General features: G+C 45.3%; 1 non-coding gene and 1 pseudogene across 1 annotated transcript; one reads left to right on the top strand and one right to left on the bottom strand.

Moving 5' to 3' along the window:
• Window positions 1-3,557: 3,557 nt before the first annotated feature.
• Window positions 3,558-16,994, bottom strand: LOC120850200. Its single transcript, XR_006078202.1, has 3 exons — window positions 16,864-16,994; window positions 10,230-10,284; window positions 3,558-7,210 (listed from the first exon to the last, which is right to left on the bottom strand). It is a non-coding gene; the product is annotated as an uncharacterized LOC120850200 (transcript).
• LOC120850196 lies at window positions 10,536-13,175 on the top strand (annotated as a pseudogene).
• Window positions 16,995-23,941: the final 6,947 nt, after the last annotated feature.

Here is a 23,941-nt window from a genome sequence, read left to right as displayed (position 1 = left end):
AGGCTTACCACCCGGTCGCACCAGAAGCAGACATGTAGCTGAAATTACTCGACAAGCCATCGGTTTTGTTTGTTTTATTGAGCGCGTGTCGTTTAGGTTCAGAAACATTGTCTGCTTTTGACGCAGCTGGGCAGTAAGCTTGTGCCGAGGACGCTGCCGCCATTTGTCGGTTGTTGTGCCAGTCGGAAGGTGCGTGGGTAGTAGATGGGTGCCATAGGTATGGAAGTCAGTTATCGTCACAAGGCTGTCGATGGAACGAATGCGGGAAGCCTTTCGATGAAACAAACTGTTGATGAAATGTCGCATGTCGACGAAACAATCTGTCAATGAAACGTCGTTCGACGAACTGATTGCCATTGATAAAAACACCCCCTAATTCTAAGAAAAATTAACCCTGGAAACACACGCTTTGTAGGAACGACTGTGTTGTGTGACTGCTCCTGACTGCTTAGGATGAGACTATTAATTACTATGGCAATCGAGGTGTGTGTAACACGTAGTGGAATGCGAGGAGACGTAATGCAACTGGTCATACTCCAGCACAAGTGCCAGTAAAAGCTTGAAGAGTGCCAAAGTTCATGGAGGGGAGGCTCAATTCACCCGAATGTGGTAAATTGGATTCATGAGGTCATTCTTTGATATTGCTTCATCTAAGCATAATTTACAACTTGTAATGGAATTAGCGAAGCTCTTGTCGTTTTGTAGAGTTGTATAATTGGATTGTTATTTATAGTGTGCTCCAACATAAGGTCTACAGGAAAACTTTCATCCTGTTGCCTTTCGCCATGCTTTGGCTCTCTTATTGAGCAAATAAACTCTAATAAATGCTGGTGTTGCACTTTAGCTCTGTATCTTATCACACAAATATTCTTCCTTTGCAAGTTGAACCCCTGTTAACCTGAAAAAAATTGCACTTTGAAAAAAATTTTACATTGATGAATTGGAGTTAGAACTGTTCGCCTTGACACAGGGCTGCTCACCGCCGATGATCAGTTGTCTTTTAGAGTGTGATCTTATTGTGACTTTCTAACTGCGTTCCAAGTGAAGATGACCAATATGCAGTGCTGTTGCCTATATATGTGACTTAGCCCTATGGCTGTCTTTTGGTTCTACTCACAATTTGTCATTCATCTATTGATACTGGACAAAAAGTGTTGATAATGATGAGACGGTTATTCTGGTTGCCTATTTTACAGCTCAAACCAGAGTTCAACTCTGAGTTGAGCTCTCGCACTGAAATAATTGTTTTTGACTTGTTTTAGGTAGGGTGATCCACCAAAGCATGTGCCCACCAGACCGATTAACCCACACTGCTAGTGCTTATGTGCAAGGTTTTTCATGAAGTCGTCTCATCATGACTGTACGACGTGTCTCATTGTGTGCCATTTATTCGTGGACCTGAACTGTTTGGTTGAATCATGGCACCCCCAAATGGACATGAAACAAGCACAGCACCGTCTTTCTTGTTGAACTTTTTTGTACAACACGGTAAGAAACCTAGCATGGTATTCAGTGTGGCAGCTTTGTGCTATGGAAGAGAAAGGTGCTCCTGCTTTTACCAGTTTAGCAATACTGACAGCAGCCAGACAGAAGAGTAAAAGTATTTTTTTAATGCGAAAGCATTAACTGTCTCAAGGAGCGAGCCGACGTCATCAGCCTTGAAACCATGCCAAACGGCTTTTCTTACACTGCTTCAATCCCATTGGCTAGTGCGCGTCCACAGCCAACGGCGTCGTTTACACCACTGCAATCCCATTGGCTAGTGCACGTCGACCAGGCTTCCATTCACCGGACACGCAGCGCCATGGGGTGGCCGGTCGTTAAAACTGACGCTGCGCGTCAGTTTCAACAATTGGCCACTTTATGGCGCTGCGTGTCCGTCAGCACCAGGTCAGCACAAGTCAGCGCGCTACGTAGAGCAAGATTGATGTACATGCTCTGCTGGTTTCGCGGTGAGCTTTTCTCCGGTGAGCTTATCTCCGGTGAGCTTATCTCCGGTGAGCTTTTCTCCGATGAGCTTTTCTCCGCCGCCCGAGTTAAACCTGTAATAGAATTGGCTTAAAATAAACTAATTTCAAGTTCTTTTTTTTTTTTAATTTTGGATAAGAGGCACAATGCAGTTACAATTTGTGCAAAAGAAGGAAAAAGTTATGATTATTTAGACGGACCAAATAGCTAGAGAGGCCGAGGCAAACTGGCTCATGCCGAAAATTCAATCTAATAAACAAATGTCTCATGGAAAAAAAGGTCCAAAATTGAATTTAAATAAGTTCCACAGATCTCCCATGTTTCCTGCGTGTTTGTTTTCTTTTGAGATTTTTTTTTTCTTCAATCTTTCAAAGGTCGGACGTCTCCAAATCATTGCATGGTCTCGGAAGCAATCTCACGATAAGGCAGGGAAGCAGTGCAACAAAGCATAAACTCCGGACGGTACCCTCTGCTCATTCAGCATGCCCTTTTTCTGCAAGCACCTAGTATATGTGTTTTTATCACAAAAAGAACCCACAATTTGACCTTTTAAGGTGTCGGAAATGAATTGCAGTCTGACAATCTAAGAGTCAGAGGCATCACGTTTACTAGCATATCCGTTTGCTTACATGCTGGCTTTATGTGTTGCTAGTAGAAAAGCCCACCTACATAGCAAGTTGTGCTGCTAAAATTGCTCATTTCGTTTTATAGACGCTTTACACATGTGCCCGATTACAGCCGCCGTTGCCGACCTTCTCGTCTTACCAAGATGTTGAGCCACTGAAGCAGGCGTTGACAAGCCTCCACAAAGGCCTATGCTGGTGAGGACACAGTAGCACCTAAAGTGGCAATAGCCTGTCCTGCTGTGGCAATGATGAAGTGAAGTAAACGGAAAAAGAGGAAACAAAAACTGAAGGTTGGCTATGGCGCCGCCCATGCACAGCTGCTGGAAATCGTCTAGTATTTTCAAAATAAAATTTTTAAATGTTGCCCTTTTGGTGCAAGTGATGTGCGTCATCTGTAATCTGCTGTGAAATTTCTTGTCGGAGCCAATACAACTAATTGCAACATGAACGTGGGTAGTACTTTTTTCATGCAGACTCCATGACTCCCGACAGTCATTCTGAAATGTCTTTTGACAGGGCAGGCATGCGAGACTATGCTATATTACTTTCAAAGATAGAGGGTAATGTTTTTCACATTTATGACTGAGAAAGCAGAATATATGAAGATTAATATTAGTCTCTATTTATAAGCATACACGATAAACTATAGTTGGTTTTGTAATGGGGCAATCAAAGTGCGAGTTCCATGCTATTAAAAGGATTGTTGCTACAATTTTTTAACGTTACATTAATGTTATAAATGTACATGAACAGCTCAATTTAGTATTAATATGTTTTGCATCTTTGGGTCCAAATATTTGTTGTATTTGTGATGTGTGATGTATCTGCACATATTAGTAACTTTCTTTGCATTATATTGGTGACAAATCAAGATCCACCATTTAAGGCCCCATTCCCCAGACCAGAGCTGCATTGCTGTGCACAATATCACTGATGGGGCTAGCTCCAGTCACACAACACAGGTTTTAACTCCAAACATTTTATTTGGATATGCATATCTCGTCACCTACAGTTGCCCTCCGCAAGAAGTTACACATTATTTTACACACAAAAATTTACTGATTGCACGAAAGAATGGCTGCAAAAACACTAGACATAAGGCTTTTCTCGGAACAGTACACTTCGGCTTTGCAAGGTATGCGGACTACTAAACTGACATTTAAAGCGTATAGGTTCACTCGGCTCATTCTTTGTTTGACGAAGAGTTAAACCACTGCTTCGTGCAAACGCTGTTTGTTGGACATTACAGCTGCACGACCCTCATCTGCTCTGCATGAATTTTTTTGTGATACGCCAAGCTGTTCACGTGAGCAAACGCTCGGTGGCAGATGGGGCACTGGAAGGGTTTCTCGCCCGTGTGCGTTCTCTCATGACACACCAGCTGACCCTTCTGCCTGAACGATTTAGGGCAGAAGCGGCAGCCAAACGGCTTCTCCCCCGTGTGAGTCCTTTCGTGCATGACAATGTTGCTCTTGCAGTTGCGCGAGTACGAGCAGAAACGGCACTTGTGCCGACCCTTCTTCGGGTGCGCCTTCCTCCCGGATCGCGGCCTGTACCACCCTTCCTGGGAAGAGAAGCGGTTGCTATCGTCGTCGTAGTCAAAGTCTTGCCAGTCATCGTCCGAGGCTATCTTGATGGGCCCTGTAGGGGAGGCACGTGAAATAGGCATACTTTTAGTTCCCTTCGATTTTTTTAACATTGAACACTGCAGGTTCACACAGTTTGTGACACTTCTACAGTTGGGAGCTATAGCAGAGATGGGAAATGCATCATGTGCAAAGGAAATCGGTTGCACATGCAGAGACAACATACGCAGTACACTGACAATATACACAACTGGAACACACAGAAAGTTTTGGAATAAAACACTAAGTAATACATAATTTGGCAGAAGGTGACATCCAGTCTGACCCCTTAACAAAATGACAATACTTTTGATTAGACATATTGATGGCTGTCCACTGAAAGCTATTGCAGGGTTGGGTACAACATGTCATACAAAGAAAATTAGACATGGACAGAGAAGTTTGTTTCCAGTGATCCACCACATGAAACAAATCACACAAAAGTGTACTACTGCCATTACTCAACCAATAGAAAAACTTTATTAACAATACAAAAAAAAAACTTCAGACATAAGAAATTAAAGGTAACCCAAGGAAATCCTTTCATATAGTGTCAACCACAACTACACCATACATAGATTTTATGTACATCTCCAAGGCACTTTCATTTTGTAAACAGTAAAAACTGTTCTCAGAAATCTATTGGCGAGCTCCTCTCGCCTCTTTCCACCTTAACAGAGCGGATGCTGAAGAGATTGCCTCCTCTCGTGTTTGCTCTGCTAAAGTAAAAGGGGGAGGGAGGAGTTTTCCCTGAACGCTTAAGCTGTCACTGACCAATGGTGTACCTATATATAAAAAACAAAGTTCCCAAGTTAGAAACAAGTATGCTTTGTTACTACTACGAATTGCACGACTGCAAACACTTCTGGAGCTGCAGGGGCAGTAACTAATGTTTATAATTGAAAAAAAAAAAAAAAAAATTAACAATCGTTAAATTTACTTTATACCAATAGTGTGCACAGTGCAGCTGCAACAACAAGTTTCGGGGTTTTACATGCCAAACCAAAGAAGGGCGTCTAATATGTCCCAGCAGAGGGCAGGATTAATCTTGATCGCCTGGGGATCTCTCGATGTGCAACCGAAATCTCGGTTACATGGCACCTTCTCCGCAATATGCCTTCGTCATATCACAGGCACCCCGGCCAGGGTTTAAACCCGCCACCTAGGAATCCGTAAGCTGGTGCTCTGCCTCAAAGGCACCGAGGTGGCTATATATTGCAGTTACAGCTTCCTGTAACACCAGCACAGTTTTTATATGCAAAATTTCAAAAGAGCTTCCGAGAATTAATTTTTTTTTATTTACTCAACACAAGATAATGGGCAACAGAAGATTGTGGGCAAGCACTGCAAATATTTAATCCTACGCAGCAACCACCATTCATGAAATTTTAACCACCAGGGCTCATTAGCAGCAATTAAACGCACCAGGGAGCTGCTGATGACTTTTCTGAGAAAACATCCTATACAAACGTCATGCGATAGTAGCTTTTAGATGTCTACACTTCTGGTGCTCATTTAAATGTCTTGTAACTGGTTTTCCACTGGGCTAATACTTGTGTGGCTGCTCTTCCATGCAAATTGTCTGGTGATACAAAAAGTTGTACAGAGCAAAGATGTCTTTTACATGTCCACACTAATTTATTTTTTCTGTACGAACATTTCAATGGCATAGCAAGCTGGAGGTTTGTGCAAACTCTTTGGTGAACCTAGCACTGCAATGGCCTTTCACCCTTGTGGAATCTATGTCATTTTCTGTACCGTCATCTCAGAAACAATGTGGCTGGAGTAAGGGCAGAAGCAACACTGGCATTTCTTTCTACATTTGCAGCTGGATCTTTCTTCGTCACCCGTCCGACCCGTCCTTGCTGAGAGGGGGCTGTCCCTTTCGCCATCCGAGGCTCTCTTGGCACGAAATCATGGAATCAAAGCAGTTATGTTTTCTAACTGAAAGTAGCTTGTCAAGGCTGTAAAACGCAGTATAGGCTGCACAAAGATGAAAGGCATCACTGCTCACCCATGACATCAGTGCTGATCAGCACTGGTGTCATAGGTGAACATACCATTGATGTCATCGGGCCATGACATTAATGGTGCGAGACAGCCATTAAAAAATTTACGGTTTCACAAAAAAACATTTATCGTAAAATCCCAGGGGGGCGCCTACCTTACTTTTACTGAAAACTGGGTTATTCTAGGCATGGACACTTGCCCAGTCAAATCGGGCACTTAACGTACCATTTGCAGAATTCCCAAGTTGAGTAAATGTTAATAGAGGGCGCTCGAATGAAGTGGCGCTTTTGCCCAGTATCTTACGGCATATATACCAATTTATCTGTTGTTACCAAAAAACACACACGTTCTCTTAAACTAAAACACTGTTGAAGTGTCGTCTGCTCTCAAATCAAGAGATGCCACTCCGAATTATATAAATCTATTGGTGCATTTCTATCTTAGATCCATGTTTAACAGGTTGTCAGCTTGCACACTAATGCCACATGCAACCATTGGTGAGCTCCATTTTGGTCTCCACATGGTGCGACGAAGTGTGCCACTGGAGCAACTACAGCAGCTCTGCCAGCTGCAGTAATGCCACGTGGATACCGTTGCACTCAGTGGCATGGGTGTAGTGAAAGCTCCGTCTTCACTCTGTGACAAGTTTAAAAAATAAAAACAAGTTAAAACAAAAAGCACAAGCTCGAGTGGGAGAATTTGCTAGCATCCGAAAGGATAAAGGCATAGACACTGGATCACATTCTCCATTTACATGAATGGCACTGAATAAGACTCAGTGGGTTTAGTAAAATAGGGTTGCAGTATGTCAAAACCAAGCCACAGCAATTTGATTCTAAACTGCCTCTCCATTCAGATCAATGATACACTACAAAAAGGTCTCGTGGTTCCAAAAGTTGACTATGCTGGTGGGTCGCCGCTTTCCCGAGGAAGTGATGCATGATTCACAGCGTTTTCTTCTGAGAGATTGCCCAAAATGACCTGCAATGTTTAGAAGAAAATGAATATATGAAAGGCATTCACTCCTGCAATCGAAGCCTCAAGTATAACATGCTAATATCCACCCTAAAGGCTAATCCCAGCAAACAAAATTTCTTGTGGAGCACGCAAAGACAAATATTATAAATACAATTACAGTTCTAACGCAACTACAATTGCCTCTAATATGCCCATTTTTTTTTGTCCTCGGCCTTAGCAATGGGCATCGGATAAACCGGATCATGACACTATCTCAACGACCTATACAGACAACCTTCCTGCATCAGTAAATTTTTTATTTGGCTTCAACATTACTGGATAGCACATGAATTATTATAGCATCCACTTCGGCCCAATGCAAGCTAATTTCTACTCACATTTATTCCATACAAACAAAAATACAACCCATTTTCAAATTTTCTCTCTCGCAGATCAAGCGTCTAAATTGCGTCGCAGCAAATCAGTCAGTGAAATGCTTCTTTCCACAAAGTTTCACAACCTTACAGTCGTCGCACAGAAGGCACTTCCGTAGTAGTATTTTGTGAAAATGGCATCCGTGTCCGACATGTCAGACACAGACTCATCTGTCGGGTAGCAGTGAAACACTTGCGCTTTCCGGGTATTTCCCACTTTTTTCGCGTGGCATTCTTTACTAGCTTGAAAACTTTGGACAATGTTATAAACAACCATTTCTCGTACACAATACGTATGTTTGATCTCGCAAATAAAGCAAAACCTTCGCTTTACTGAAACGCAGTTCCAGAGCCGCCCCATAGATGGTGCCACCGTGCCACTGCAATATCTCGTTGTTAAGAGATCACAAGAACCCGTTCGTAAGCAAACGCATGTGTGTGGACGAGCCTCGACGGTTCTTTAAAGTTCTAAAAAAGAAAGTGCGAGCACATTCGGGGCACATATTTACGTTCCCACCATTCTCCTACATGCTCGGGTAATTTGGCAAAAGGCCTACCGAATTCTTAGTGGCACAGAAATAAACTGTGGAAAACATTCACAACTGTTTGTGCGCTGTGTACGGAGGTAATGCAACCGATGGGAGCACGCTGGACGCTTGGTCCAGAGAATAGGCCCTTTTCAAAAGTGTACGCCATCCAGTAGCTGCTCCGCCAATTATCCGAGTTAGCCGTTCTTTGGGCACGCATCCTAAGCGTGTATTAAACACGAAGGCTACGTCAACATTTGGCACAAACTCTGCTGAACTCGTACCGAAAACGGGTGCTGCGTCGGAGTTCGGCGGGGACTCTGATCGAATCGTGATGCTTTCTGCCCAAGAAATGGCGACCGCCAATGTTGCTTGACAGGATTTAGAAAAGGGTCTATTAAGAAGGATGTCGAACCGGAACTCTTTCCAGTTTGGTTCAGGTTACGGTTCAAATATTTCGGTTCGGTTCAGGTTCAGCTCCGAAGCGAAAAAAATAACAGATCGGATCAGTTTAAACAGGTTCATACAATGGTTCGAGGAAAAGAGAAAAATTCAACCGAATATTAACACAACTCTAATACCATGAAGTGGATTAGTATGGTATAAAATAAGTGCTTAATTATTTGCTTTTGCGTAATCCGTCTGTCTACTGAAATTATATCGACTGCAAAAATGGACGACTGCATCTCAAAAATTGTTACATGTACAGGCAGAACAGTACTGATGTGTACGCTCTCCCTTGGCTGTGTGAAACGACCGGAGGAAAAGGACGCCATCTAGTGTGTTCGGGCTCAGTCGCTTTACCCCGAGAAGGACTTTTCCACGCTAACTTGCGTGGCCGGCACTGGAAGGGCAACGACAGCGAGTGAATATGATTCAAAGTGCCGGGACTTCTCCTTTTTACAAAGTTCCATGACATTTCTGCCCTCGCTAATTCAGGGCATTTTTCCGAACATCGAAGATTGGTCGCTAAATGCTTTCAGGCAGCCGCCTTCTTTTTACATAAAGAATGCTTCGAGGTCGTCATCAGGGCAAGTGGAACTCCCCATTGTGCACGGTGCTTGAGGTTGCTGTGGCAGGACGTCTTCTTAAGTGGCGAAGCTTCTTCCACGCCAGCAGCAGATGTTGCTTTGTTCTGGACCTCTCCTCACTTATTAACATGACATGGCATTGTGGATACAAAAATATAGCCGTACAGAATATCTGGCTTCCAGGCAACACCTTCTCTTGCCTTTTCATGGCAGCGGCCAGCTGATTCGCGACCGGGGTGTCAATTTTTAAAGTCTCAATTCAACACGTGAGCCGTGCTCCGCAGAAGTCCTGCAAAGTCCCTTTCTCCCTTTGAAGCTGCACTGTTGCTTCCTCGGCCAGCCCCAGGGAGGCAACTGCGTTCCTTATTGATTGCCAGTCTTCTTGAGGAAGGCGGTGTTCAATATTGCCTGCGATAAACTCGCAGCAAAACTGTTTCAGCTTCGGCGATCGTCGCATCATGGTCCCGGTCAAAATTCACCTCATTCCGGATTTCAAGATGGGCTTCTTCAGATTGACCTTCCGAAGCCAGGGGCAGCAGCACGGTCCACAACCTCATTGTCTTCACAACTTTTCGGGCCTTCTGTACTATGTCGCTAGCAACTGTAGGCTTGAGAGCATACTGTACAGCGAGCTGCAGCGTGTGCGCAGCACACCTTAAATGCAACATCAACACTGTAAAATTAGAGAAAAGAGAACGGGCAAAGGTAGAATCAGCAAAAAATGTATGCTTAAAGTATCGGTACCTCATTCCCCAATTATCCTGTGGACATTGTCCACAGGATGATTGGGGAATGAGGCTGCACGGCGACCGTTATGATTTAAAAATGCAACTTCCTGAACTTTAGATAAGGTGACAGAAAACTCGGGCGATATTATTTTTCTCTGTCGTGGACTGTTTTGACATTTCTGAAGGACGGAAAAGCATTTCCTCCGATTTCAGATATGGCTTCAGTTAACTGGTCACCACGATTTTAAGCGCCAAGATGGCTCAAGTGTCAATACTCTGAAACTTTGCTTATTTGTTGGAAATGAGATCGGTGGCTCACTCACCAGATGATGAAGCGATTGGTGCCTCCAGTGTCACGTCTCTTGTGGTTTCTTGATGCTGCAAGGCAAATGTCATGCACCGCAACTATTAGGGAATTAAATGGATGTCTGTTTTTTATGTTCCAGTGTGAGATTAGGAGCATTAGGAAATAACAATTTAAACATTTTTTTTACAGGATCAGTAGATGCTACAAGCACATACTGACTGCTCTGGGATGAACCTCTGGGCAACTTATTTGCCTATTGTAAGTATGTTACGAGAACATTCAGAAGTAGCAAACAACATTCTGTTTAAATTTGTTGTAATCAAATGGTTGACAATCGCCATTCTGGCATTGGTAATATGTGAGCTACGGAGGCCTATCTCTCAGATTTCCCTCAGACGTGACCATAATGACACAAGGCCCAAACGTGTGCGTAACCGACTCGGAACAAGGCAGTTACCGTGTGCTGCAGAAGAGGCACAGTATATGGTGAGCATGTTAATTTGCTCCTCGCGCAAAGGGTTTCGCACCGACATGGAATGTTTTTGCTCATGTGTCTTCCAGCTTCAGGTGCTGACCTCGACATGTAACATGGGACGCAACATCAGGCCAGGCAGAGACTGCAGTCGACACCAGGGAGGGCTGCCCAGGTATCAGGCCGCTGTATACCATCCGTATGGCCTACAGCGGAAATTCCGGCACAATTTCCTAATTTTTTCGTGAACGTTGACTGGCAACAACTGCAAACGTCAGATAACCATAAGCACAAAAAGGGGTGGCAGCGCGGCACCTCCCCTGGGTTCAGTGCCGACATGGAACGTTTTTGCTCATGTATCTTCCTGCTTCAGGTTCGTTCTCTGCAACACAATGTCACGGGACCATTTTCTTATGTCAATGCCGTGCCCCACACCTTTGAAGTGTCTTTTTGATGCCTTGTACACTTGGCAAAACACAACTCGTAAGGTTGTCGGAGCAGTAATTAGGGGGCATCTTTTGACGTCCGGAGATGTCGAATTGAATCCGGGACCCTTTACTGCCGCACAGGAGCTCCAGGTTCTTGAACCCTTGACATCTTTTCCTAAACTTGTAGAGGGCCAGGTCACGCATCTTAGTGAACTAAAAACTGTTAAAGGGGCCCTGCAATGACTTTTTGACTGGTTTTATTTTGCACCAAACCTCAGCGCGCTGAACCTAGTAACTTAATCAAACTTTTCTTTTCTCAAATTTCGCATTATTTTAAAACTTTAGGCGAATTAGAATTACAAAAACAAGCAAAAAATAACCTCCTTCATGACGTAGTAGGTCCTGGCTTGAGTGGCCATGAACTAGAGGAGGGGTAGTGAGCCCATCGAGCGTTCATGGTTGCCGCACTCCGGGTCAACGGCTCGAGAGGGCGCCACTAAAGCATATGTTGGATAGGCTCTATGAAGCGGGCGGCCGGGGCGGCTCGGCATTGCATTTGCTGCGCGATTAAAGACTATTTCGACATAACACTTCATTGGCCACAAACGACAGCAAACACGGGGTAAAGATCAGTTCAGAACGGGAGCCACTTCGCGCTGCTATGCCGCCAAATGGCCAAATCGCCAGCAGGGCCCGCGCCGAAGGCCTTCGGAACGCTCGGAACCGGTCGGATCGTTGAGCCGGTATACGACCGCAGCGCCGCCGCGTACATCCGGGGCTTCTCTACGCTGGCCGTTCGTCGTAGCCTCATCCCACTAGTTATTTCTAGTATGCGCCGTTTTTTCCGCCGCTTGGTGGCGGGTATGTCAAAGGGTCTTTTCTTGTTTTTGTACTTTATAAACTGCATTTGTTTCTTTTCTGATCTAAAATACTGAACAAAAACTTCTTTTATAAATAATTGAAACGGGTCGCGCCAGTTCTATTTTGTATTTCGACTACGAAAAAGCTTTTAGCGGCTCTGACCAGTAGTAAGCCTAGGACCAAACACGTCACATTTCGCGCGCTTTCGGTACCGCGGGTCGCCCTCGTCGGTGGAGGTGGTTTCCGCGTCGTCCGGTTAAAATATGACGCACTGATATTTAGTTACTCTCTCCGTGCCCGCTGGCTTGCCCGGACCCCAAGAGACGTGGAAACCGCAAAAAAGGTAGACGCTTAAATATGATTGCAGGGCCCCTTTAAGGAATCACTAGAAAATAAACTATAAATGCTTTGTCATCTTGAGCTAGCGAACTCGAGACCGATTTTGCCCAATTGAAGCAAGTGCAATGTGACATACAAAATGCAAACGCCATCACAGCTAACCTCACAGCTCATGTACAGTGGATAGCAATACAGCAGGATAATCTGGAAAATCAGTCGCCACGGAACAATAACTTTTTTGTATTTGAGGCCAAAATGAAACGTGGACACAATCGGAGGAACGAGTGATATCAACATGTCGAGATAAACTTGGTTGCCCTCTGAAATCAGCTGACAGAACGCTGGCATTGTCTTCGGTGATTCAATCTGAGAGCAAAACAAACTATTATTGAAAACCTCAGTGTTTTCAAAATAAAACAAATGGCCTGATGACAGCACGTAAGCTGAAAGGCAGTGGGTTTTTTATCGGCGAGGGTTTTTCTGTGCGAGTGTGTACTGAATGGAAGCATCTGTTAGAGTATGCAAGGAATGGGAATGAGAGGTTTCAATTAAAATATAATGCGCTGATTATCAGGAACAAGACCTTTGTGTATGATCATGGAGACCAATGTGTCAAGGAATGTGGCATATAGCAATTACGAAAATCCTGTCGTGTCACAAGCAGACGAGACATTGTAACTCTTGTCGTAGCGTCAAAAATAAACCATATGATTTTGCCGCGCTGATCTCCGTAATAAAGTCATCTATACCGCAATTCTTGTGGAGGAGGAGTGTCTCTTTTTGTGCATGAAAATCTCGTAAGTCGTCCAATCGCTATGTAGGGGCTTTCGTGAGGCAGCGTCGGGCAAAATTTCTTTACAAAATGGCCAGCGTTTTTTTTTTTTTTTTTTTTTTATAGACTGCCAAACAGTAATGTTGATCCTATTCTCGAAATAAACAACTTCATGGGCACAGTAATTGTGTGGATTATGTTCTTTTGGAGGGAGATTTTAATCTTCCAGATATTGAATGGCGCAGTAGTTACCAGGTGATGAGTAGCTCATACAGCATTTACACTGCCTTTCTAGACATTATTAACGATTTTTAGCTACACCAGTTTGTTGACAACCCTAGAAGAAAGACAGAACTGTTCTAGCGTGTTAGACTTGGCACTATGCAATAAAGTAAATGCCGTTAAATCTATGTCAATTATGCCTGGAGTAAGCGACCATGACGCCGTGGTAACTACAACGTCATGTTCCTGTAATGATAACTCGATACCCCATACAAGAGAAGTGCACACCTAAGAAAGAGGAGAGGGCATGGTCCAGAAAATATGCTAATCAGTCCCTCTCACTTTTATTTTTCTTCATCCTCCTTTCCCAAGCTGGAAGACACATTTTGGTTGGCTCGCTGTTCGCATCGCTTCGACTTCGTTGCCAACGTGGCCGATGTGGCCCGCTGTAGGCAAAGTTTCGGTTTTGCGACCGTATCCGAGACTGACTGTCCCAAAAATATTTTTAACTTTTCAGGAGAGAAATGATGTAGAGCTGCTCAGTAGCATTTCTAAAGCAAGAAATTGCCCAATATCCAATTCTTTCTTTTTTGTGTGGTTTTAATTGAGGAAGCGTTCACAACTCGATGCAAGCCGATGCGATCAACCGCCCCACGTAAATCAGATGCTATAGCTTTCACAGTAAAATCAAATCCGCAAGTTCTCGTATAACCTGGAAGCCATCCTAAACCGCCAGAGCCATACTGGCTACTATCATTCCACCAGGACGAAACTGTATCGCTGGCTCTAGCGTTTTGTCTGCACCAGGGGTCCCCAAACCTCGGCTTACGGGCCAGATTTGGCCGACAGCTGGCTATGGTCCTTGGAGTGATGACTGGTACGCGGCCTACTTTCAGCTGGCCCGCCGCTACCAGGCAAAAGTAGGCGCGTGTAAAGAAACGCCCCCGCAAGGCTCACCAACCACTTCATATCTGTATCAGATCTTGTACCGCCGATAGCTGCGCATCACATTTATTGTCCGCTGTCATAACCGGCATCTCCATTCTTAGTTTCCTTTTTCATGTTCGTGTAACTACGTTAAATTTATTTTGCGTTGTCATGTATATTGTGCTTAGGATCCTGTGTCGTGAATATGACATAATATCATCCTCGGTGTTGCCATCCTCATTAGTGTTTTGCCGGGCGAATATGCCAACATTCCTATGCAGTCTGATTCATGCCCAGTGAGTTTCTCACTGGGCATGAATCATTAATCACTGGGCATGAATTAATTATTGTATAATGATTTTAGTGAATGTAAATTTGCTAAATGTTCAAATATGCTATATATAGTGTCCCAAGCAAACCTTCCCCCGTAAAACAAGCCAAAAAAAAAAAAATAGGTGTCTGCATATTCACGTTTGCAAGCACGACCTCAGAGTGCTGCCATCTTGCACGGCTGGGATATGCTTGGACGCAGCCATAATCCAATTACGACGCCTAAGTAATCGGATTATGGCCACGCATAAGCGCACCCCACGTGAGCAAGATGGTGGCACCCTGAGGGCGTACTTGCAGATGTGTATAGAAGGCTCGAACATTGACTGAATGTGCACTGAGCAGGTCAGTCTTACTCTGTGAAATGTCAAGGCATAGGTATTTTTCCGTAAAAATGAAAGCAAAATAAAAAAAAGTGAAAGCCGTTTACAACTACCTGTAATGTCGAATTAGAGCACAGCTTTTGAGGAGGAGGAGGGAAGGGTACCGGGGGGGGGGGGTCACGTGACCTTGGGGGGTCATGTGACGATGACAATGCCGATGATGTCATCAGTGACGTCACTCATGACGTCATCAGTGACGATGACGATACCGATGACGTCACTGATGACGTCATCAGTGATGATGACGATGCGGATGTCGGTGACGTCATCAGTGATGATGACGATGCGGATGTCGGTGACGTCATCAGTGACGTCACTGATTACGTCATCAGTGATGATGACGATGTGGATGCCGGTGACGTCATTAGTGACGTCATCAGTGATGATGATATGATGATGATGCGGATGCCGGTGACGTCATCAGTGACGACGATGTCATCAGGGGGGTCACGTGACCTCGGGGAGGGGGCCACGTGACTTCGGGGAGGAAGGGGTCAAGTGACCTCAGGAAGGGGGGGGGGGGGGGGGGGTTACGTGCCCCCCCCCCCCTGAGGTCACGTGACCCGGGGGGGGGGGGGGGGGGGCTCGTACGGTGCATTATACGACATTTCCCATAATGCACCGCGCGGTTACGCCGACGCCGATGCCGCTCAAGACGGAAACGGGCGCCTATGAGCTGCGCTCTAAGATGAAAGCCGTTTACAACTCCCTGTAACACCGAGCTAGAGTGCAGCTCTTGAGGAGGAGGAGGGAAGGGTACTGAGGGGAGGGCATACCCCTCGTCCCTCCTCCTCATCCTGCCTGCTACTCCCCCCGAGCGCATCGGTGTCGGCGTAACCGTGAGGTCACATGATCCTTGTGACGTCGCGTGACCCTCATGACCTCACGGGATCACGTGGGGTCCTAGGACCCCCTGAGGTCACGTGACCCCGCAAAGATGTTTCGGCACAGTGCCGAAACGTTGCCGCGGTTACGTTGGTGGCAACGGCGACGCTGCTCAAGCCGGAAACGGGCGCCTAAGAGCTGTGCTCTAAAACTTGTCAATGCCTATGTTAGGCCCAATCCCAGACGACCAAGTTATGGATGTTATTAACTTGTGGCGCCATCTCCCGACAGGCGTAGCAAGCAAACAGAGTGCGTCATCTGCTTGCTGCGCCTATCGGGAGTTGCGCTAGAAGTTAATAGCACTGGTAACTCAGTCGCCTGCGAACAGGCCTAACTGTAAACTTTGGCAAGATTTTTGCTCTAATTTTTTTACTAAAAGGTACCTATGCCTTGAGATTTTTCACAGTGACCAGCTCAGTGCACATTTGGTTCAAGTTTGAGCATTCTATGTGATTTTTCCGGCTCGCTTCACAGTGGAAGGTCCGTTCGAAACACCCGAAATTCAACTGTTTCACTCGCAAGTCGTGTTGTTCAAATGTAGGTTTTTTTTATGAATACACCTTGGATTCCTTTTTAATTTTACTCCACTTTGAACTTTTGCTCATCAGTGATTATTGATTTATTTTATTTATATTTTTGGCCGTCGAGACTACGACAGACACCTAATCTGGCCCCTTAGCCATAAAGCTCCAACGCCCCTGGTCTAGACGCAACGCTAACCTTGCTCGGACACTTTTTTTTTATTTATTTTTTTTTTATCAATTTTGTTTTGTTTAAACGGCAATGAGACTCGTAGCTGGTTAGTCATGAGATTTCACACGCTGAAATCATAACAAATGTTAGCCGATAATCACGAAGTCAAAGCATGAATGCTGTTGAAGCTAGCATAAATCGTTTGAAAACAACCAAAGCCTGATGGGCGCTGTCAAACCAAAAATGCACCTGTCAAACACTCGAAGAAACCACGTTACTGGATTCATGCGATCCATTAAATACAAGGCGCGACGCTGAATACGTGGGGAAACACTTACCGCAAGCTTTAGAAGAATATTCTACTACTTGATATTGGCGAAACAAAAAGTTATATGTTCAATGATAGCCGCATAAACGAAGAGACGGGTTCGGGCATAGTCGGGGTCAACGTTTCGATATGTAGCCAGTCAAGTGGATTGGATCGGATAAAAACAGCTGCTGCCTTGAACTTTGTTATTTCGATTTTGTCGGTGTTAACGAAACAAATTTAGAAATTGTTTAGGTACCAAAAATAATCATAGCAATAAATATAGAATTTTTTTTTTTGTCGAGAATGTAGCCAGTTTATGTTGGCCAGTATAGTGGATTGCATCGGATAAGAACGGCTGTCGCTTCAACTTGTTCCGTTTTCGGTTTTGGGGTAACCGCAGCAGACGATAAAAGCGGACAGTTGAATCCGCCTTTTTTCCTTCCCTCCTCTGGCTTTTTTTCCTTTGCTAATCTTGACCCCCCCCCCCCTTTTTTTTTTTAATAACTTTCTTGGCTGCGATATTTATCATAAAAAAATATATCGTAAGGGTGCAGGCGAGCTGGTGAATATTAACCATGTTGGATTAGCCTGAGACTGGGGTAGATGGGAAACATTAAAACGTCGGAGAGACACAAAATAGACAGAACTCGTTTATTTAGTCCACTCCTTATACAATCTCAATATTTACGCCCAAACGCGGCCTGTGTCGGGTGCACAGTCCGTTAAACTCTGAATTAGCGCAATGGCGCTACAAGAAAACGCGTGTGCACGATGGGAATTAACGATTATGATGCACATATACTACATATCTCGGCGTACATGCGGTCCTATATAGCTACTGCGTGATGCACGCTAAAGACCCAGGTCTTTATTATTTCTATAGTATACGTTTCCCTTCTTAGCTTAGCTGCAATGAGTCTTAGATTGAATGTGTGAACTGATGCTTAACGTTCTAAATATCGAGCAAAAAAGTGCAAACAATCGACTAACACATGAAGCACAAGCGAATTATGCCTCAAAGTTTCTCTGTAATATTTTGTCGGACTTTGAGCTTAAAATTATTTTGTTCAGATTCCACGCTGCCCGCAGTCGAGGGACAAAAAGCAGATAGGACGCGAAAAAGACAGGAGCGCAAATATAGAACGAAGCTAATTGTTCTCAACTATCATACGAGGGCAACAAGAGTTCGGTATGTGGCATGCACTGACTAGAAAGTAATTGTGTGATGTGTGTATGTTTAGACAGCGGGAATTAGTCAGCATGTGGTGCACGTCTTCGCGTCCTCGACCTGTCAATGAGAAATTTAGAAAGTGCAGTACGACTAAGTAGTGACACACAATCGAAAACACAACGTACGGTCGTGTGTCACTCCCAGATCGAAACGGGGATACGATCTACGGTACTTGCAGGAGATATATACGCTTCGAACGACAGCGCATTCTGCTTCTGTAGCGGCACGGACGTTGTGCGTTGATGCCGGTGAATGGAAAACGCTTACTGTTTAGGTAGGCAGCAAAATGTCTTCCCTGCAGCTTGGGAATCATTGTGGGGAACCCACCTCAGGGGGTTGTAAACTGGAACTAGCGAACGCTAAAGAAAAAATACCTTGCAAAAGTGAATGCTTAGTGAGATATGATAACAGTAGAAGATTTTATTTTAGTTAATTGATTTTCTTCTGTAAGCCGCTGAACTTTTTTTTTTTTTTTTTTTTTTTTTTGGGGGGGGGGGGGGGGGGGGGGGGAGAGAGAGAGAGAAAGTGTTTACCGCGTCCAAAAAAGTGGTTCCTCGATTTCCGCCTAACGACGTCATAAAAGTGTCATGTTGACGCTTGTTCTGCTGCTGGTTGCCCGCAGGCGCTCTCCAGTGTGGGGGAGTCCGCGGAAGCCTCCACAGTCAGAAGTTGGGACGTCGTGGCGACAGGGGCGCCAGGGGCACTCCCTTTCGATTGTGTTACTCCATAGAGATCATACATACTGTTACTCGCAGCTTTTCGTTAGCATTTCTATGACCAACCGCCAGGATCGCGACATGCAACAACATGACGCTACATGACGCTTCTGCCACTTCTGCTTCTGTAACGTCATTTGTTGTCACTCCGCGGCCTTTCGGCAGTAGACCGTGCTAGAACGTAGAACAACCTAGAACGCTAGAACTTTTGGATATAAGAACTGAAAGACTTCGTTGTTCTAGCAGTTCTAGTCATTCACCAGCTCGCTCATTAGCAGCACCCACGACACCGTGAGCTGCATGCCGTCAGCAACGCGGAAAATGCGCAACGAGAACAACAGATGGGGAGTCTTGGTTCTGAATTTCTTGGCTTTGGAAAGGGTTTTGTTAGAAAACTTTAGCACGCCTATGGTGAAATTGCAGGATCGATGTCACGGTGTAGAAGCATTCTTCACCAAGAAGCGCGGCACGCGATCGACGATTTGTTCTCAAATCGCTTTCTCAAACAACTCGGCCGTTCCTTCTTCGACTATGTCAGACTGATTTGTCTTGTTTTCACGTCTTTCAAACCGGTGTAATAGATATTCGAATCGGCTCATGGATAAGCGAGTCTAAAGATTACTGTGGCGGGTTTTTCTTCTCTTTGGTACCCAGGGATCCTGGGACCCCCGCCTGTCGCAGCTGTTCCGATATCCACGCCAAGTGGCAGGGAGGATCGAGCTTCATTTCCGCCTTCGACGCGAGCTCGCACCTCGAGTGCGCGTGAGCGTAGCCAGCCTAACAGATCGCTATGAGAAGCGACCGCCGAAATGGAAAAGGTGGAGTTATGGTGGCTATAGTGGAGTGGCAGACAACGGATGAGAGGAGAGCCACGTGACTGGCGCCCCGCTGCGGCGAGACGCCGGAACACACTTCTCCCGAGCGAACAAGTGTGTTTCAGGTCCTCGTTGTTACAAATGCTGTGCACTGACATCCAGGTTCACTGAGAAATGGCTCTTTGATGCTCTCTGCTAGCAGATCCCCGTGCTCCAAATATGCTACCGAGCACTCGTCGTCGAACTGCCAGGCTTTGTGAGTATATGAAGATGCTATGGCATAGCTAATGCACGGCGAAGCAACCGATCCAGTAACGTTGCGGCGGAAGTGCGTTCGATAGACACACCCTGCTGTTCTCATTCCCCAAGCTAGCAGTGGAACTGCACTGTCTAAAATTCTCATCTACAGCGTGGAGACACGCTGTAAACCTCCCCGCTATCGAAGGAGACAACACAATTCTTTTAGAGCGCAGCTCTTAGGGGCCCGTTTCCAGCCTGGTCGGCGTCAGCGTCAACGTAACCGGGGGGGGGGGGGGGGTCACGTGACACCCCCCCCCCCCCCCCCCCCCGAGGTCACGTGACCCCCCTCCCCCGACATCACATGACTACCCGCAGGTGACGTGGCCCCCCTCAGTACCCTTCTTTACTCCTCCTCAAGAGCTGCGCTCCAATTCGGCGTTACAGGGATTTGTAAACGGCTTTCATTTTTTGTTTTCTTCACCCTTGATCTTTGCTGCGCCTCGTCCAGTAGTAAGCTAGCGGGCAATGTGCCACTCCTCTGTCTGACCTGACATTTTCCTCTTCATGTTTGGGTCAACTGAATGCAGACTTAATGCTGCGTAGGCGAAGCCCGGATCCGGGGTTCGAATCGGTGGTGACATGGTGCAATACTGTTTTCTTTTTATTGTCACTGTTTTTAATGGCTGTTGGAAGTCTTGTTGAAGGTGTGAGTGCACATTCCTTTCCTTTATTTGTCAGTAGACCAGCTCAACTCTTACGTTTCGTCGCGGAAGTGCGCCTCGGGCGCACTTTCGGTTTGGAAGTGTGAGCAGAAGTCGCCATTCGGAACGGGCATTCCTCTGTTGTTTTGGAAAAATCCAGCCTAGAACCTGCCTTCTCATCAAAACGCCACGGCTGGGGATGTGTCAAAAGAACCGGGAAGGTATGAAGATCTGTTTTCATGTGTTCTCTGCCTAATTGGTTTGCTCGAGAATGTGGATTGGTTCCGTGTAAAAGGAAAAAAAAAACAGACACTGTTCAACCACGATGCTTGTGCGGGAAGCACTTTGGGTTCAACAAAAGGATACTTGGAATCCTGACAATTTATTTGTTTTCTTACAACATGAACGTGAGAAAACCGTAAAGTTGTCCGGGCCACTCCCGGACCACGTTCAGTGTGTCTTCACGTTCAAACTGTTGTCTGCTCTTTCAAATTCGTCTACTTTGTTTTCAAACTGTCGTCTGCTCTTTCAAACAACAGTGGCCCGTAGCCCAAATAGTGTCTCGGTAATTACGATAAAAAGTAAGTGCGAGCCTCAAAAGACCAAGTATGAAGGTGTCCAAGTAGACTCCAGTGTAAGGAGATGTGTATGTTTATCATTGTTAACAGTGGTCATTGCCTACTTGTTATGCCTGATTCACTTTGTTCAACCCTGCTTGCGATTATTAGTATTGATCGACGTTGAGCATCGCAGCTACTGTCCACGCTTTTGCAGCCCAGGCAACGTCGAGACTGAAAATACCGAGCAGAATTATGTAAATCAGGCTTTAGCATCCATTCTGCGGCGTTCATGCGGAATTAATCGCCACACATCACATTATTTACATAATGTTTTGCTGTGTAACGATGCTCGGCCCACTAAAGTATTAGAACATTGCTAGGAAGACGTAGGATCAACACTTCCAATGCAAAAAAGAGCCTGTGGGCTCACACCGGCGCTGGCAACATCACATTCCAATGGTTTGTCGATGCGGGATGCCGTGCTTCTTGCCCACACCACATTTGCCACACCACATTACGCGGCGATGGTGGCGGGCCGCTAAGGGTGCTCCGGTTTGTTTGTAAATGTGAGTTGGCGTATGCTACTAGCAAGATTCTAGGGCGGGTTGGCGCTGTGGAGTGAAAGCTTGCGCTGTAGAACCCAGAGATCCTGAACTCGATCCCTCCCCACCCTTCGCCGTTTCGATCTGGATGAGCATCATACCGGCATGCGGTCGTGTATCACTGCTGCGTGGTGCACGTTCAAGACCCCAGGCTAGTGGTTGTACTGCACTGGCTAAATTTCTCATCGATAGCTTAGACACCAAATGCCCATCGAGGCTGACTAACCTCCGGCTGTATAAACATACAACACCATTATTATTTAACATTTTATGTAAGCGCCAGAACAGGAAATACAGCATGTCAGGAAAACAATTACTGTGTTTCTTTCATTGCAAAAATAAACTGTGCATTGCCGTACGCTCATTCTCCGGCCAAATGTAGCGCTAGCAATCTGATCACAGGCGCCAAAGTTTCTGAACTAACCGTTATCTCGATAAAAAGTTATGCGACTTTTAGAAAATTTTAACGGAAAGACGGGGCTTGTGTTTGCCCGTTTTCAGCAACTTGTGCCATTCAGCTTCATGTATATCAGAGGTACGTTGGCCACCATTTACCCAAACAAAATTTAAGGAAATTACGTATACATTTTGAATAAGATAACAATTAGTAGTTCTCAAACTTTGGCATCTGGTTAGAACCGCTAGAACTACACCTGGGTGGAGGATGAGCATTTCGAGATGTCTAGTTTTTTGGGGTTTTTTGCGATAAAAAACTAGCAAACCTGTAAATATTTTTTTTTCATCTGTACATACAACAAAAATAAATAAACTAAACAAATGATAATAGTGCAATGCAGGCAACTACTCAACAAAAAAGTGCTTAAGTAGTGCTTCGTCAAAACATAGTTATTCTGATCGGTTTGCACTTTTAGGCAGTTTGTTCCATTCGCTTATCGTGTTCGGGAAGAAAGATGACAAAAGGTCTACACTGGTTTAATAATTGTTAGATTGTGTTAGTTTCTTGTAGTCCTAGCTCTGTTAATTGCTGAGCAATGGTTCTTTCGGACACGGTTCCAAATTATTGTGAACTATATTTTCTTTTTCTTACCTTGCATTCATGGGAGCCTTGCAGGGAGGTAGTGCCGGTCCCACTACAGCGAAACACAACAGAGGGTACAATAGACCAATCTTGCCAATCAGTTTAGCTACGCCACCACAATGCATCGAGGGAACTTCAGTCTTTCCGCACGTGCGACAAGCTCGCTGGAGCTCTGTGCTTAGAGCGCAAGACAGCACGAGCCCTCTTGTGCACTTGTGCGAGCGTTCAGTGAGATCGGTCTATTGACGACGTTTAATGGATCCCACTATCGTCACTGCCAGGATTAAAACAGCAGAAAAGTCTCTTAGTTATCCCACCTCCCACGCGAGCTTCGTACCCTTGGTAACGCTTAAAGTCAAAATATGATGAAAGGCAACAAACGCTGCCAAGCATCTGAGAGAGGTGCCCCGTCGTTTTCATTTCGTTGGTGACTCCATGTTTGTTTATGCTTGGGCATCATCAACCAGCCAGAAAATAACTTACGTTTGTGGACAGCTGCTATTCTGTGTACGATTCCCTGAGGCGAGTTTGTTTTGTTGGCAGACATTTGTTGGTGTCTGCCACTCCAGTTTGATCGGGCCTCGAGAGAGTGCGTCTTTTTATCTTTTTATCTTTTTCCCCACACTACCAGACGCTCATGGCAGCGTCTCTGGGGTGGTTGTGCTGGAGGGGCGTCAATGTCCATGGCATGGAGGTTTGGCGTTGGATGGTCAGGCTGCCATGTGGCAGCAAGAGCAATCCTGGTGGAGCAGTCGGGTGGAGGAGGTGCCATGGCAGGAGACGGTCGTAGGGTCCGCAAACCAGCGTAGACCCTGCCGGCAGTGAGGCAGAGACGACAACCAACTTTCTACTTTTTGTTTTAGTGGAGCGTGGACAAACATCAGTCGGGGAGCGAGCGAGAGGGAGTTCTGACTCGGGCAGCTACCCAAGCCCCTTTCCTTACCATGGGAAAACTGCCCATTTTTGAGAAGACCAGTGTTCTTTTTTTTTTTATTTTTTCAACATATGCTTTTAAAATTTGTTGCAGTACATCAAAATGTAGCACAATAAATGCTCTTTGATATAAGCATAAAAGAAGAATCTAACAAATTATGCAAATTGTGATTTCTGGAAACCAAAATTATTGTGGCAAACACAACGAAGATGTGCAGATATCTCAGCCAAAATATGGCGGCTAAAGATGTTCAAAGTTTGCCAAATTT

Source organism: Ixodes scapularis, unplaced genomic scaffold, assembly GCF_016920785.2.
Source record: "Ixodes scapularis isolate PalLabHiFi unplaced genomic scaffold, ASM1692078v2 PGA_scaffold4__175_contigs__length_147842914, whole genome shotgun sequence".
Taxonomy (NCBI): domain Eukaryota; kingdom Metazoa; phylum Arthropoda; class Arachnida; order Ixodida; family Ixodidae; genus Ixodes; species Ixodes scapularis.
The sequence above is the reverse complement of the archived record's forward strand: the minus strand, read 5'-3'. Positions and strand labels throughout refer to the sequence as shown.